The sequence below is a fragment of the Mustelus asterias genome, chromosome 4 (genome assembly GCF_964213995.1).
Source record: "Mustelus asterias chromosome 4, sMusAst1.hap1.1, whole genome shotgun sequence".
In the NCBI taxonomy this organism is placed as follows: domain Eukaryota; kingdom Metazoa; phylum Chordata; class Chondrichthyes; order Carcharhiniformes; family Triakidae; genus Mustelus; species Mustelus asterias.
This window is the reverse complement of record NC_135804.1, coordinates 123620073-123635109: the sequence shown is the minus strand read 5'-3', so window position 1 is coordinate 123635109 and position 15037 is coordinate 123620073. Positions and strand designations below refer to the sequence as shown.

Genomic DNA, 15037 nt, shown 5'->3' with positions numbered 1-15037 from the left:
TGCTAAAAATTGCCCTTAGTGTCCTGAGATGCTTAGGTTAGAGGGATTAGCGGGTAAATATGTGGGGGTAGGGCCTGGGTGGGATTGTGGTTGGTGCAGACTCGATGGGCCGAATGGCCTCTTTCTGTACTGTAGGGTTTCTATGATTTCTATGAAATACGTGGGGTTATGGAAATAGGGCCTGGGTGGGATTATTATCAGGGTGGGCTCAATGGGCCGAATGGTCTCTTTGTGCTGAAAGGATTCTATGATTTTAGAGGGCTCTTAAGTGTCAATCACATTGTTGTGGATCTGGATTCACATGTAGGCCACAGCCGGTAATAACCTCAGATTTCCTTCTCTAACAGTGAACCAGATGAGTTTTTATGTCAATCGGCAATGATTTTATAGTCATCATTATTAATTTATTAATTGAATTTAAATTCCACTAGCTACCATGGTGGGATTTGAACCTGCGGCCCCCCAGCATTAACCTAGGCCTCTGGATTACTGAGGCCAGGGACATCACCGCTACGTCACCAATTTCCCTATTTGTATCAAAATCCTGCAGCCCCCTCCCTGTACATACAACAGATGGACTGCAGTGAATCAAGAGATGGCTCACGACCATTTTGTCAAGTTAGTTAGGAAAGGGGTGTAATTGTTGTACTTGTCACTGATAGCGACATCCCATTAGTGAATAAGAGAAACATGCAAGTTACAAATTCAATTGGACCAAAGCTGCTGCTCAAGTGCAATTTGCTTGCCTCTCGCACCACTTGGTGAGAATATAGCAATTTAAAAAGTGGACAAGTTGTATATCATAACACAACATTTTCTTTTCCAGGGAGATGTGGGTAACTGGTCCCAAAGCAACTGTTATTTTGAATAGTACATTTACCAACATTTTGGAGTATGCTTGAATGAGTATAAATATTCTGTTGTGTATACACAAATGAATAGGTATATACTGGCAGGAAACAGCCATAAGAGTGATCCATGTGCATTATGGTAATCTGATGATAGCAAAATAATGTAATTGGTTATGTTCAATGTTCCCTGTGACTATTTTAATGGAATGCCTGGGTGATTTATTTACATGCACTGTCTTATTAACTTTTTGTGCATCCTGTACATAGGGTAACTGAAAGGGACTGACTTGTGCACTGCATGGAGAGAGGAGGCCATTGGTTAGGATCCTTTTTTCAACTAAGAACAAAAACAATTACAGCACAGGAACAGGCCCTTCGGCCCTCCAAGCCTGCACCGACCATGCTGCCCGACTGAACTAAAACCCCCTACGCTTCCGGGGACCATATCCCTCTATTCCCATCTCATTCGTGTACTTGTCAAGACGCCCCTTAAAAGTCACTACCGTATCCGCTTCCACTACCTCCCCCGGCAACGAGTTCCAGGCACCCACTCTTTCTTGTTTTAACACTGAAATTTCAAAGTGCATTACGAGACAGGTTGCTCCTCACCCCTTGATAATTTTGACTTTGTGCAGTATTTTAAAATGAACCACAGTGAATCAATAGCTCATTTTGCAACTCCATTAGTGTTCTTGCAGCTCACAGAAATTAAAATGGGGAGCGATGTAAAATGAGCTGCCCATTTGCTATCCCCTGCCCTAGACTATTACATAAAGTCAGGATTTCTAGGGTATAAGATAATTGAGGGCCAAAAAGTAAATTTAGCTTGCTCTTTTCTTCAAAAGCTTTTTTTTTATTGTCTGTATTCCCTCAACCAGTTCAAAACCAAAGGGCATGTGTACAGTTTGTAATGAGAACTTTGTTCAATTTTCTCCAGCACACCTCCCCTAGAGAGGGGTGGTAGGAAATCAAAATTTTCAAAGCAAAGAAAGACGCTAGTAAAAAACGTTTCTTTGCTAAGTAGCACTTGGGCCTAATGTTCTTCTGTTGTCTTACGAAAAACCTATCTTTGCGTCCACTGTTACAATTTCTAATGAGGCTGATACCTTTTTAGAAAAGAAATTTGAACTACCAGTGAATGACTGAAAGGATTACAAGATTTCAAAGTTTAAGACTCTTACCATAACAATCAAACTAAAAGCAACATTGACAAAACATTATTTCAGTAGGTCACCAACTCTAAACTGCAGAAAAGATCACCCATTTAACATTAAAAATGATCAAAAATCTCCCTTAATATTTCACTCTGTTCCTCAAGTAGGCAGTCTATTATCTAGGAACCAGTCCAAAGCTATTCTGAGCTTCTTTTTTCTGTGCCAAACAGGTAACTTCCACTCCCAGAATATTTTTCACTGAGGGACAAATTCACGATCCCTCCCACTAGACGAAGCTAGGTGCATCTTCCAGCTATGTTTAAACTCTCATGGATTTGGTCTCTTCAATGTAAGCTCTCACCCAAATCCCATGTGTTAAACAATAGACGTGCTGCTATATTTTAGCTCTATCTCTTTATCTATCTCTCTCTTTTTACTCGTTCTCTCCCAAATTCTTGTAGGCTGACCCTGTCTGTGAAGTTCACTGATATTTTTAGGAAAGGCTAAACCCAATGGCTTCCTATGGACTCTTCCCTTCTCAAAGCCCATCTTTATTCCAATGTGAGTTTTGGTCTCCTTACTTGAGAAAGGATATACTGGCACTGGAGGGGGTGCAGAGGAGATTCACTAGGTTGATTCCGGAGTTGAGAGGATTGGCTTATGGGGAGAGACTGAGTAGACTGGGGTTGTACTCATTGGAATTCAGAAGGATGAGGGGAGATCTTATAGAAACATATAAGATTATGAAGGGAATAGATAAGACAGAAGCAGGGAAGTTGTTTCCACTGGTGGGTGAAACTAGTACGAGGGGGCATAGCCTCAAAATAAGGGGAAGCAGATTTAGGACTGAGTTGAGGAGGAACTTCTTCACACAAAGGGTTGTGAATCTGTGGAATTCCCTGCCCAGTGAAGCAGTTGAGGCTACCTCATTGAATATTTTTAAGGCAAGGATACATTTTTGAACAGTAAAGGAATTAAGGATTATGGTGAGCGGGCGGTAAGTGGAGCTGAGTCCACAAAAAGATCAGCCATGATCTTATTGAATGGCGGAGCAGGCTCGAGGGGCCAGATGGCCTATTCCTGCTCCTAGTTCTTATGAATCACAGGGACCATATATCCAGGTGCTAATTAGCTGTTCTCCAAACCTGAACTTCATTCTATCTTGGAATTAAATATGCACTTTAAGGTGTAAATGTTTATAAAACCTGACATTCCTAACATCTCTCTGGGACATGGAGACAAAAGGGCTCTCAGCCAAAATGGTGCCAGAGCCCCGAATTTGTAAGTTATGCTCCTGAATCAAGCATCCACCATTTTTGCTCGAGTTGGGTGGACGGATGGGGGGGGGGGGCGGGGGGGCGGACATGGGGTGAGATGTATTTCACACATTTGAGTTCATGGATACCACAGCACATTGGAAAATGTAGCTGCCTTCACTCAGAAGCAATTTTAATCATCCAGATCTCGGAAACATGACTTGTGGGATTTACAAATTTGAAATAATCTAAACCTGTTGGAGGTCTATGAAGTGCTCCAGTACTCTTTTGGAGAAATCATAGTACCCTATTGAAGAGTCACTTTGCACTCTGCCCCCATCCCCCCACCCCCTCCTCCCCGCCCCCCAACCCTCAATCTCCCATAGCCTCCAAAAAGACAATCCAGGGAAGTCTGTCCCGAGTGCGGTTTGTAGAGGCGGGAGATTTTGCCTAATCCTATGTATCTGACACAAGAGTGAAAATTCAGACCGTAACAGCCTATCCACAATCAGCACAGCTGCTCAGGTCACTGTTTCCAGCTGTGAATATTGTGCATCTTCTTCCCAGCAAAACAACCTCGGCCCCATTTTAACCTTTAACAACCAAGACACCCAGGCAGGTCATGTGACTCCCTTCGTTCCTCCATTCTCCCTAAATTAAAAACACAATCCCAAACAGAGCAACTTTATCATTTCAAATTTGTAACAGTATATGCATGTGGAACATATGTAGGAAGACTCACCATAATTCATTAGAGAAAATGCTGGAAAATCTCAGCAGGTCTGGCAGCATCTGTAAGGAGAGAAAAGAGCTGACGTTTCTAGTCCAGCTTTGACAAAGTGTCATCTGGGCCCGAAACATCAGCTCTTTTCTCTCCTTACAGATGCTGCCAGACCTGCTGAGACTTTCCAGCATTTTCTCTCTTGCTTTCAGATTCCAGCATCCGCAGTAATTTGCTTTTATCTTTTCACCATATTTCATTGTTAGAAGTCCAGAATTGAAACGCGAGTATGCTCCAACTCCCTAGGTATACCCTCCACTGCACCCGTGGAATTCACAGCAGCAGGGAAACTCTATTCTTTGAGAGACTAAGTGGTGCTGTCTGGCTTGCTTTCCATGAAGCATATCGTCAGCCACATGATATGAAATCGTTTGCTGGCAGCTGACGGGGAAGAAATCTGGAGCCAAGGTAACTCTACCCTTTCAGCTCACAGTATGTCCACAGTGTAAGGTATCTAGTGAAAACTGGTAAACACGCAAATCGCTCTATAGTGGTTCTATGACAGAATTTGACTTTCACTCAATAAACAAATATAACAAATTTAATTGAATGGATTTCAATTAAATGCACTTTCCCACAATGCCAACTTGGAGATGTGGCAGGATGGGCCGCACTGTTGAAACAAACTGTGTATATTACTGCAGATCAAGAAAGAATTTAGTAATTCCCTTGCTCTGCTTTGGTTTTATGATCATTTAATCTTTTGAAAATATTTCCAAATTAAGTTTGTGGAGGCTGAGTGTGACACCTGATTGATTACCTGGCAATAGAAGACCAGAGTTAGCATCGTTTGAATGTCTCGGCATTGCTGGCAGACATAAATGAGCCTTATGACTCATGCTCAGGAATGTAATTGTGCTACAGGAATTAAGAAGAAAAATGTAATTCATAATACAGGCATGGAACAAAGATTTCAATTCGTGGCTTGTCACAAATCTTGCACATCTGCAGAAAAAATTTGGCCTTTTTGTGGCCTCCTCCATTTGATCTCCATTCTTTCCATCTTCCTTACTTAATGTTTCTCACACATTTTTACTGAATAGCTTTCCTGCCATATTTCTATGGTTTGTGATATTTACCTGCTCACAGTAAATCAGGATAATGGTTCGTGAGGGCACATCAAAGGCTGGGATTTATGCTTCCCTCCTGCAGGTTTGAAGGCAGCAGCTCTCTAAGGTGGGTCTTCCTTCCAAGAAGCAAGCAGTTCTTGCCTTGAAGCAATTCATGCTGCTTCCAGTGCGAAATTGCTTCAGGGCAACTGTCGAGATTGTTTTAGCCATGGTGGGTGAGGGGAGGCGGAGAGAGCACAGTGTCCCATAAAATCCAACCCCAGGTTTTGGCCTGTATCGGGCATAGCTTTCTTACCATTTTAATGGTGAAGACATTGTGGCAACTGTAAGAGCGAATTTCAGAAGGTCACAACGACCAGGCAAGACTCCACTCCATGAGCAAAGCACAACTAAAACTTAGGTGGCTTTTCTATTCCTTTTAACAGACTCATCAGTGCCAGGCCTGTGTTCCTTGGTGGGGATGGGAAGTGAGTGATTTCCGCCATGGAGCCCAGGAGGAAATTGCGTGCTGCTGGGCTCATTAATTAAGCAGCTAGGCATTTCCCGTTGTTACTCATGAAAGGGATGTCCATATCCAGGATGTCATATCCAGGTGCCATATTTAAAAGGTGCCTCGACAGCGACACACATTGTATCAATACAATGGACCAGGACATGGCACACAGAGGCTAGTGAGCACAGTCACCACATCACCCCCCCCCCTCCCCCCACCTCATCACTGGAAGTACTGCTGAATGCAGTGGAAGAAAGTTGGGATGTCCTTTGCCGGAGTGATGGCAGGAGGAGGCACCCACTCTTTTCACCACCTTTCTCACCACCCTTGCATGGGAGGCAGTCACCAGAGTGCTGAGTGCCAATTCCATGGGCAAGAGGGCCGCCCTGCAGTACAACTAAGGGATGAATGAGTTAAGCCGCATTGCCATGATAAGTGAACCCTCTACAGCCCATTGTCACCTCACAGAATGGGAACTGATATGCACCTCAGTGGCAAGATCACCATCTGTGCTGCCCATTCTGTGGGCTGCACTGATGTTTCATCGCCTCACTGCAGTCCGTATAGTCTTCAGTCAGGAAGTAACTACAGTTCTCTAACTCTGTCTTGTCGAGAGCTCTGATTGGGACTGGGGTAGGGGGCCACAGTTGATGCTGTGCTTCTGTTGGCCTTGGCCATCTAGCTGGAAGAGTTCACTGCTCTGGAGGGTGCCGGCCAAAGAATCCTCATGGATTCGCTGCAGTGCATCTTTCACATGGCACAGTTGCCAGTGGGTTGGTGGTTCAGACTGGTGGCATTTGAACGCCACCTGTACCCGATTCCTCTCAAAGCATTCTCTCTTCTTGCACAGGGCAAGTTAATGTACAGACAGATGGCCAGAGGGTACAAGCCCAATCTCCACCCCCTTACACTATTTGAAAAGCGGGATTCCAAACCGGCATGGAAGGATCGAGACTGTCAATGTGGAGACAGAGAAGCCAGCTTCCCCCAGCCATTTAGTGAGGAACCATGCTTAACTTATTCACACAGAAACCTAAGGATCATGTTTGGTGCTGCGTTGGAGGCAGGCATACAATCATTAATTTTTCCTCTTTCCATTTCTCCGCATCTCAGTCCTAAATGGCCGACCCTGCATCCTGAGACCGTGACATTGCACAACTTCACCCCATCTGCTCAGAGTCCACAAGTTGCTCCACTTCTCCATCCAGTTAAGTCCCGAAACATGCACACCACATTGGTCTGGATATGTTCTGGATTGGCGTGAAACCCTGTTGGTGGGCGGGGGATTGGATAGATGGGGACAATTCCAGTTGGGTGTTTGAACACTGACAATGAGATGAAAAATGGCTCCTCGATGGCTTCCGGCGGGACCGCCATTATCCTGTCACGATGGTTGGGACCGTAAGTTCCCACCGTCATTTCTCACTGTTGGAATTTTAAAAAATCTGTGGCTCCAACATTGCATTACCATATCAAGCCCACCAACAATTATCCATTCAAAAGGGAAACCACCAATTTAAATATTGAAAGTCAGGGTCTGTGCCACTCAGTGCACCTCTTAGGTGCCTCCCTGCCCTAGGAAACCACAAAGCAAAGTAAGTGCTGGCTGATCTGGAGAAATAAGCGTGCCCATTGCCACATAGCCCTTGGAGACTACTCCTGTTTCCCCGATTGTGCTCTCACTGATTCATACTCATGACCAGGCCAATCATAGAATCCATAGAATCCCTACAGTGCAGAAGGAGGCCACTCGGCCCATCGAGTCTGCACTGACAACAATCCCACCCAGGCCCTATTCCCATAACCTCACATATTTACCCTGCTAATCCCCTTGACACTAGGGTCAATTTATCATCATCAATCAACCTGCAATCAACCTAATCAGCCATTGGGTGAAATAACCTTTTTTATCCAGGTTAGGCTAAATTTATGGAAAAAACCTTTCGCCCACACAAGAAAAAAAATACTCAGTCCCTCCTCCCCCAGTGGAAGAATGAATGAACAACACAGAGGGTCAGACCAATTGGACCCAACAGCTCCTCATTCACCTCCATTTCATCTCACCCCATCAACCTCTCCTCTATCCCATTGTCGCTCATGTAAAAACATAGTTTCCCCTTAAAAACATCAAATTGTTTTATCTGAGGGCACAAATTACAATGTTCTCAGAGCCAAAGGCAGCAACAAAGGTTATTTCAGCAAAAAACTCATTTGAGTACAAGTAAACATCCACAAAATACTGGACAGTGAATTCTATCAAGTGGCATATGTTTGGCAGCCATTTTAGAGTTCAGTCTAAAACTAACTTCAGAGAACATTCTTAATGGCTGTCCTGTGTACTCTTGCTGTTTTGATTTTTTTTTTGAAACCGAGATTGCAATAGACCATGCAGGGGAGGCAATGGTGTGGTGGTATTGTGACTAGACTAAAAGTTAAAATGTATTTATTAGTCACAAGTAAGGCTTACATTAACACTGCAATGAAGTTACTGTGAAATTCCCCTAGTCGCCACATGCGGCACCTGTTCGGGTCAATGCACCTAACCAGCACGTCTTTCAGAATGAGAGGGGAAATCAGAGCACCCAGAGGAAACCCACGCAGACACAGGGAGAACATGCAAACTCCACACAGACAGTGACCCAAGCTGGGAATCAAACCCAGGTCCCTAGCGCTGTGAAGCGGCAGTGCTAACCACTATGCTACCGTGCCACCCTAGTTACGCTAGTAACTAGGGTCATGCTCTGGTGACCTGGGATTGAATTCCACACAGCAGATGATGAAATTTGAATTCAGTAAAAAAAATCTGGAATTAAAAGTCTAATGATCATGAATCGATTGTTGTAAAACCCCATCTGGTTCAATTCTTTACCTGGGGGAGAGCGTGGCGCAGGTGGGCTGGGCTGAGGAAGAAAGGTGGTGGTGCCCGTCCTCCATCTTGTGATTGACGAGAGAGCGAGGTTGGGGGAATGGGAAAAAGAAAAAAAAAATAGGGGACAGTGGTTAGCACTGCTGCCTCACAGCTCCAGGGACCTGGGTTCAATTCTGGCTTGGGGTGACTGCATATTCTCCGTGTCTTTGTCGGTTTCCTCTGGGTGCTCCAGTTTCCTCCCACAGTCCAAAGATGTGTGGATTAGGTGGATTGGCCATGATAAATCACCCTTTAGTGTCCCAAGATGTGTAAATTAGATGGATTAGCCATGGGAAATGTGTGGGGTTACAGGGATAGGGCGGGATGAGGGATAAGATAAACTGTCAGAGGAGACTTAATGGGCCAAATGGCCTCTTCTGCACTATAGGGATTCTATGGTCTGGCCTACATGTGACTCCAGATCCACAGCAACATTAGCTGACTTTTAAATGGCATGGCAAGCCATTCAGTTCAAGTGCAAAGAGGGCAATAAATGCTGGCACTGCCAGTAATGCCCACATCCCATGAATGAATAGAGAAAAAAGTTCAAATGAAAAACACAATTACTGAATCAAAATAAAACCAACTGATGATATTCAGAAGTAGGATACATTAACATTCTGACTGTTCATTTTTTCCTGTTACTATAAAAAGTGAAAGAACTGATTGACAGTGATGATGCAATGTAGTTTGTTTATATAAACTGAACCTAGTAATCAGATCATTTAACTTCTGATGTAAACATGTAATTCCTGGCTCTGCAAGCATGGCTTAAAAAAAAAAGAGACCATGTCAAATTAAAAGAAGAGGATTATTATCGGTTTTCTGTCATCAACAAAATACCATTATTGCCTGACCATCAGCTGTGTGCCTTCTGATTTGCCACAACCTCTGCTGTGGCGCATTCAGAATTGCTTTTTCAGTAAGTCCTGCATAAGCTATGATCTAACTGACTTGATTTATTATTGTTATATGTATTGGTACACAGTGAAAAGTATTGTTTCTTGCGTGTTATACTGGGCGGCACAGTGGTTATTTCTGCTGCCTCACAGCGCCAAGGACCCCAGTTCGATTCCCGACTTGGGTCACTGTCTGTGTGGAGTTTGCACATTCTCCCCATGTCTGCGTGGGTTTCCCCAGGGTGCTCCAGTTTCCTCCCACAGTCTGAAAGACGTGCTGGTTCAGTGCATTGACCTGAACAGGCGCCGGATTGTGGCGACTAGGGGAATTTCACAGTAACTTCATTGCAGTGTTAATGCAAGCCTTACTTGTGACTAATAAATAAACTTTGACTTTATACAGACAAGGCATATCATATATAGAGTACATCGGAGAGAAGGAAAGGAAAGGGTGCGGAATGTAGTGTTACAGTCATAGCTAGGGTGTAAATAAAGATCAACATAATACAAGGTAGTCCATTCAAAAGTCTGATGGCAGCAGGGAAGAAGTTGTTCTTGATATGTGTCCGAACACACTTGAAGGACTGGATAGCCCACTCCCATTCTTACTTTATTGCCACGTGGAGCTGGAGGAACACCACAAAGTACTTAATATAAGCTGTTCGGCATCATTTACTGGGCCAACCCAAAAGCAGGTGACTGATTCCATGCGGCGATTCCAAATCTGGAATGGTTTGAACTAGGTTGACCTTTGGGCTCTCCTTCACCAGTGGGTGTGGCTAAGAAGACAGTTTACAGATTGTGGGAAATGAGGAAATCCCATCATTTTTTTCCTTCCCCTTCAGCTTACTCGTCCTGTAGTCCTGCCAATCATAGAGTCCACGGCCGTGCATCACGTAGCACCCATAATTCAAGAGAATTGAAAATTATTAAGGTGTTGAGTGCCACTAATTGAAAGCTATTGCTCTTCTGTGCTGTGTACTCTGATATTTGGCAAATCAAAATACGTTGCCTGGAAAATTTAAATCATTATTGAACTGCAGCCTCACATGAAAAATACATTAGACTGAATTCCATCCTTATTTCTATTTGACCCCAAGTTAAGCTGGTTTAACCATTGACAAGATCAGCTATGAAAGTAATCAGCGCACAGAAATAATTACTTACATGGAAATATGACAGTAGATCGGGATTCTCAAGATTTTTTCCTATCATCTAATTCCTAAGCTATCCACAGAGCTCTGCCGATAGCAATTGATTTCTTGAAATGTTGGAAAGCTTCATAACAGTTAAACTGCCCCATGGGGGGTATTGAGCTCACATAAGTCATGTAGACAAATCAAATATGTCAGAACAAAATGCCACGTTAATTATCCCACATCCTGTTTTATGTTGGTAGTCCAAATAAGCAGGGGTTTCTTAAGTGGGGCGCTACTTTACATTTTATTGCAACACTGAGTTAACGGTGCAATATGAAGTCAAACCTAAAGTTTTATAGCATTTGAAATAAATTAGCTTCCAGATTTTATTTCTGCAAAATCTTCATCACTTTATTGAACAGTAATTTCATGTCATTGAAGATTGAAGAAGTGATCTATATTTTATGAACGTGGTGTATCTTCATCTTGGATGTGACTACTTTATATGCTGTTATGGGAGACTTGTAGGGCTGAATTTACCTTCACTGAAGGTGGCAGGTTTGGAGGCAGGCCCCCTGCAACTGGTACCAGTTCACCAGCATATTCCCACCTCAGCCTATTTTGAGGGAAGCTACTTCTGGGGTTGGGGTTACAGTTACCTGCCCATGAGTGGGGATAGCCAATGAGGTCAATTAAAGTGCCAGTTAAAGGCACACTTCACATCCTTTGTCTGCAATTTTCCAAGTGGCATATGGGCTGCCCACTGGGGCCGAATCCCATATGGTTGAAAATAATCTTGCGTCAGCAGGCCAGTAATGTCTCATTTAATCCCCTCCCCGCACCCCCACAGCCACAATTATCAGAAGGCCACAGATGTGGCTAGAGGCCATCCTGTGGAAGGGTTCACCCTCCATGTTGCTGCTCTGACCGAAAGCTTCTGGAACATACAGTGCATGGTTATCCATGAGAAGTAACCTGAGCTATGGGGCTACTGCCAAAGGCTGAAAACTGAAACACTTTCAGTTGACAGACATCTGATTGGCCACCTCCTCTGCTATTATTTTCCATAAATCTATAGCCAATCACCTCACTTCCTCCAATGAGACTCTCAGACACACCATTCATACAAATGAAATAAAACATCCAAATAATTCTGCCATTGACATATGAGGATGCAGAATCTTGTCCAACTGAAAGTTGGCTCATTTGGTGTTTCAGTGGCTCTTCGAAGTTTCACAAGTCTGGCTTTTGTTGTGGCTACCTTGGATTTGAAATTGAGCCGAGAGTTGTGACAATAAAACATTTAACTTGCCAGATCCTACATGTGAAAACTGCTAATTATAGCACTAGACTCTTTCTGCATGACTTTGTTCACCTTCTTAAGAGCGGTTAATAACATTACAATATAATTCATTGGCACTCTGGGACATCATGATGACATGATTGTAATGACTTCAACCATGAGATTGGCCTCTTAATATGAACTCCCCGATTGAGGTCATAATTGCTTGCCCAAACAGGGAGCCTCACCTGTATATAAATGTGGGAGTATCAGGTCCACTGGCACTTCTGATTCTGACTTTGTACCTGAAGCGCTCTAGGAGTGGAATAGAGCTTGTAAATAAAGGAAATTTGGTGAAGGAACACCGGCCTCTGAGGAGTTATTTTAATTATAAAGTGCTTTGCAAGAATGCAGGTCATTTTATGATGGGTTTCTCATCATTTTCAACATTTCTAGGAGGTATACAAGAGCTGGTATTGGGGCAACACTCCCTCCCCGTGTGGGGAGCATTTGCTTCCAATCATTAGATGATATTGGAAACTCGTGAGGTTTTATATGTGTTAATCTATATCTCTCTGCTTTATTGTATACAAGCTCAAACTCTAGAGTATTGTGCCACCCTGATGCTCCTGCACTGGGTAAAGTTTGTTTATTAGTTAGAAGTAAAGCTTACACTAACACTGCGATGAAGTTACTGTGAAATTCCCCTAAGTTGCCACACTCCGGCACCTGTTCGGGTCAATGCACCTAACCAGCACATTTTTCAGACTATGGGAGGAAACCGGAGCACCCAGAGTAAACTCACGCAGACACGGGGAGAATGTGCAAACTCCACTCAGACAATGACCCAAGCCGGGAATTGAACCTGGGTCCCTGGCATTGTGAAGCAGCAGTGCTAACCACTGTGCTACCATGCCGCCCACAATTGCAAGACTGCAGTCATTCTATTACCATGGGTATGTGTGAAAGATGGCACCACTGAGATGCAGTTGTCACGGGAAAAACTGTAGGTTTGATTCAGTTAGATCACATATTTTAATTGAACATTGCGTGGAATGTCTAATTAGTCTTGTGATGAACTAAATTTTTGGAGAGCAATTCTGCAACAGGCTTCAGTGATTACTTCTGGGTTCTTGCTGCAGTAGACTGTCAGAAGTAAATCCACAGTTATAACTCCAAAAGATTGGTCTCATAAAAGATCTAACATGAAATGCTTCCTGCATTATTGTAAGACTGGGTTATTCTTCCTTCAGTTATTCTGAAAGAAGGAAAAACAGGGTTCTTGAATGTAAGCTGAACAGCTGATCGCCAAATTGGGAGCCCCACATTATGCTCCTGTGTAGTGTCTCAGGATTTTCTATTATATTGAAAGTATAATTTACAGAACGCATTTGTTTAAAACAACTTGCATACACCTGGACCACTGGATTGGCTATTTAGAACTGAGAGAAATTTCTTCACTCAAAGGGTTATTAATCTTCAGAACTCTCCATGCCACGGAGCTGTGGATAATCAGATATTGAGGTTATTCAGGCCAGAATACAGTATGCTTTTGGTGATTTAAGACAACCAAGGGATAGCGGATAGAATGTCATGGTATAACCATTCAGTAAGATCAGACAGGAGCCTGGCGTGATTGGCCATGTGTGGTTCATGTGGAGGCATTTTTTTTTCAGTTTCAAAGTCATTGAATTCCACCTCAGTAGTGTTGCCAACACCAGCTGGAAACGCACCCATTTCCCACTAGTGGCTGCACTTAGAATTCATTCGGGAGAATCGTGGCCGTTATGTCGGAAACGCAGCAGCCAGTTTGCACATCGTGTGATCCAGCAAACAGTAATTAAATGATGTCTTCTTTAAAGTCATCGTTTGAGGAATAAATATTGGCCAGGACATGAAGCTGATTTCTGGCATCAAAGGAAAACATCTTATTTTGCTTCCTCCTGTTGACAGCATCAATCACGTCTCAGATGAATAATAAAGCGCCGATCACAACCCCACAGCAGCAGCAACACACCTCAATCTCAGCTCTCGAAGACTGCAGTAGCCAAGCCTATTAACATGAGTAATCCTTTTCTTATCACCACATTATGCCATAGCTGTGCAGTATCACTCATTCCCCGTGAGCTCTGATTGACCATGCATCATTTATAGCTCCCTCATTAATAGAAACAATAGATCAAATAGTCTGTAACAGACCGCCCACACCCCCTAATCGCAATATGAAAATAGTCCACGGCCTAAACCTATTGGAGTCAATAATACAGTTAATATCAGTACAACGTTTGTGGACAGGTATCTCATTCAGCACATTAGAAGTGGTATGAGCAGCTATGAGTCATCTATTGTGCATCTGAAAGCTGTGAATGCCACACAATGACTTTCCAATTCACCGTTAAAGGTGATGGCAAAAGTGAGGAGAAGCCTGCTAAAAAGAATATAGTGCTTCACAGCTGAAACGCTCCCACTTCCGTTGCACGGGGTGTCTACTGCAATTATACATTACTTTCAATTTTTAAAATAATGTGCAGGTGAAAAGCATGTTTATTCATATCATAGCTGGAGTGGGTCATTCTGGGCCTCAAGCCTGCTTCACCATTCAGTAGGATCATAGCTGATCTTCTCAAATATACCTGCACACACGATCTCCTATCCCTTGGTTCTCTTAAATCACCAAAAGCATACCATGTTCCAGCTTGACTAACCTCAATTTCTGATTATTCACAGCTCCCTGGCTTGGAGGATTCCAAAGATTAATAACTCTTTGAGCAAAGACATTTCTCCTCATCTCAGTCCTAAATGGCCAATCCAGTGGACCAAGTGTATGCAAATTGTCTTAAACAAATGTGTTTTGTAAATTATCCTTTCAATATAATAGAAAATCCTGACACACTGCACAGGACCATAATCAGGCAACATTTGACCAAACCACATAAAGATAGATATTAGGACAGGTGACCAAAAGCTTGATGAAAGAGTTGGCTTTAGGAACATTGTTAAATGAAGAGAGAGAGAGAGGTTTAGGAAAATAATTTCAGGGTTTAAGGCCTGAAAAGTTGAAGGCTAATATTGGAACATTAAAAATTGGGGGTGAAGAGACTGGTATTGTAGGAGTACAGAAATCTCGGAAAGTTACAGAGCAGATGAAGGTTACAGGGCAGGCGAAGGTTACAGGGCAGGCGAAGGTTACAGAGTTAGATGGAG

At 43.2% G+C, this 15037-nt stretch overlaps 1 protein-coding gene across 1 annotated transcript in view; it reads right to left on the bottom strand.

Moving 5' to 3' along the window:
- tnmd (tenomodulin) overlaps positions 1–15037 on the bottom strand; it is a 154929-nt gene that overhangs the window by 134127 nt on the left and 5765 nt on the right. The window lies entirely within an intron of this gene.